Source organism: Aplysia californica, unplaced genomic scaffold (genome assembly GCF_000002075.1).
Source record: "Aplysia californica isolate F4 #8 unplaced genomic scaffold, AplCal3.0 scaffold00147, whole genome shotgun sequence".
NCBI classification, from domain to species: Eukaryota; Metazoa; Mollusca; class Gastropoda; order Aplysiida; family Aplysiidae; genus Aplysia; species Aplysia californica.
This window is the reverse complement of record NW_004797417.1, coordinates 1,412,327-1,415,506: the sequence shown is the minus strand read 5'-3', so window position 1 is coordinate 1,415,506 and position 3,180 is coordinate 1,412,327.

Below are 3,180 nucleotides of genomic sequence, written 5' to 3'. Positions count from 1 at the left end.
ACACACACACACACCCACACACACACACCCACACACACACACACACACACACACACTGTGTGTTTGCCTGTTTATTGCTATCAGGTGAAATACAGCTTGCCTCTTACAATACTCTACAGCTCTCGCGATAACTAATGGTTTGATTATCAGCCTGCAAAAGCATATCGCAACTCTGCAAAAGCAAAATGGTAATCTCATCCTTGCTACTTTTGAGATAAAGGGTAAAAAACTGTTTAGCTAGACTATTAATTATTATCTAATACTGGTAAAACTTGACAACATCAGTAATAACAGCAACAATAACAAAACATCATAATCATCATCAACAACAACAACAAGAGCACGCTCTTCGGGGCTCAAAACATTTCGAACGGATTGGCTACCACAAACACACAACAACAACAATAACAACAGCCGCCGCAGCAGCAACAACAGAAGCAACAATAACAACAACAACAACATAAACAATAGCAACAATGACAGGAACAACAACTAGAGCAGCAGCACCCACAGCAACAGTAACATCAACATAATTAACAGCAACAGTAACATCAACATAATTAACAGCAACAGTAACATCAACATAATTAACAGCAACAGTAAAATCAACATAATTAACAGCAACAATAACAGGAACAGCAACAACATCAATAACAACGTAAACAAAAACAATGCACAATAAAATTATAAAATAATATTTGGACAAAGACTCAGCATTCAGACGCCCAACCCTTCCAAGCCACGCGTAGCTATAGTATTATTATTAATAATAATATAATAATAATAATAATAATAATAATAATAATAATAATAATAATAATAATAATAATAATAATAATAATATAATGATTTGTGAAGCAGCATGGTAGAATCAGGCGCTCGCCAAAACAATGAAATCAAAGAAACCTGCTTTTTCTGGCCGCTGGGCAATTTTTTTTTTTAATTTCTTCTTTTTTTTTTTTTTGCTCAACACCGCTTTATATATATTTTTAGGCTCCATATCTTAAATACATTACTGTGTGGATTTTTTTAAAAACTGAAAAACTTTGATTAAAGGCAACACAAAATGTAAATATTATGATGTTTCAAAGGACTCTTAAGCTTTAGAAGTCACCATGCTAATTTTGACAGCCATGTTCTCTCGAATTTTACCTCTGAAACTACCTCCATAAACCGCAAATGTCCTGACTTCTATTCAAGATAGATGGGACATATTAGTTTATGTTAGAGCCTCGCAGTTTTTGTCATTTTTCTTAAAAGTAAGAGTTTTACAGCACTTGCAACACATGTGTCAGTTCTGCTATCGTTATCTCACCAGTCGTTCTCTTCTATCTAGGTGGGTACAGTGGTTTTGATTAGCAGTGTGCTGATGTAGGAGTATTTCTATACCCCAATGGCTTTTGATTAGCAACATGCTGATACATACTTAAGATACACCCAGCGGCTTTTGATTAGGAATGTGCTGATACGTTTTTTATGATAGACCCCAATTAGGCTTTTGATTAGCTGTGTTCTGAAACATGTCTATGATATACCCCCTATAGTCTTTGGTTATCAATGTGCTGATACATAATATGTGAGGCAGTGTGGTGGAATCAGGCTCTCGTCAAAATAATCAAAGTGAAGAAACTTGCATTTTTTCGCAGGTTTGTGAATTTTTATCAAATTTTCGTGTTTTTGTTTTTGGCTGTACACCTTTCATGCCCATTAATTCTGTGAGGATTTTTTTTTTAAACGTTGGTTAAAGGCACAAAAATGAAAATTTTCAGTTACCACGGACTTTTAATCTGAGGAAATAACTAATCTTTGGCGGCCATTTTCTCTCTAATTTTACCTCTGAAAACAGGTGACCCCCACCTCCTTTATTTGCAAATATGTCGATCTGTATTCAAGACAAACGGATGTTTTTTTCATCCAAATAAAGACAAGCGAAGAAGCTTTAGGGTGATACCAATAACTCTACATGCCTCAAAATTGACGAGAGCCTGATTCCACCATGCTGCATCACATAATATTGTATGATAATACACCCTCGTCTTATGACTAACAGTAACAGTGTGCTAATTCATTTTGTATGATGATGTACCCCTATGCTTTATGACTAACAACAGCGTGGTAGGTGAACCGTGTTTATGATATGGCCTCACGGATAGTAATAGACGTGGTCACAGCTCTCCCCTGCTCTCTCATCTTGATGTCTTGCAAAACATCGGGCCGATATCCAAAATCCGACCCTAAACCGACGGTCGAAGCAGCTGCTTCAACGAGCTAGGCTGAGAGTAAAGTTCCCCCGAGACTAACAACACAGCGAGATAACGTATCAATATGGTCGCTCTTATGTCCGTTCTGTTTGCCCTCATATCCACTCAACCCAGCCGCATCAAGAATGACGTTCGTCGTAGGGGGGCTTAGACTTAGACTTAAGACTTAGAGACACGAGAAAGTTATGATGCTACGCCCCCTTGTTTTCACAATTGATGGTCAAGCATTATTATGCCCAGTGCACACTGCCGATTCGATTCATCCGATTAAGTCAATCTGAAAAGAAGGCGTAATACCCTGTGCACATCGCCAGTTTGATTCATTTGAATGAATCGGGGCCAGCCAGATTTTCCTTCATGGAAAGGGGGCAAAGGCTACAATATTTTAACACAATATAATAAAATTCAACTAAATTCGACCCTCGCTTTCAATACCAAACTAACGCGTTTGATTTTCAAGTTCGCAAGTCAAATCGGTCGTGTTGTGCCAAAATGGTAGTTTTTTTCCCCTTTCTCGGAGAAAAATCTTTTGAAAAATTTATAATATAATATATATTTTTTGGTAAGTGTTTAACAGCTCTTGCAACTGCATAAGGTCACATGAGCTTGTGGGTCACATTAAATATTTTCAGTTTGGTAGTAGTTAAATTTGAAATATTGCCCGGGTGGCGACCGACGCGTACTCTTATTGATATTAGGACCACCAAGGGAACTTTCACGTGTGCAACATTGCACACGAGATCTTTGAGTTATACATGTACTTTTGGCCCTTATCCGAGAAGGCTATGTGTTTGATCTTACTTACACTAAGATCAGGGGTGTGGCTGAAAAACAGCAGTAAGGAGGAGCCAAGGAGTAGAAGTAGAAAGGCTGCAGAACGAGTCGGGAGCCCACAGGAGTTGGTAAAAGGTGTGTGTGG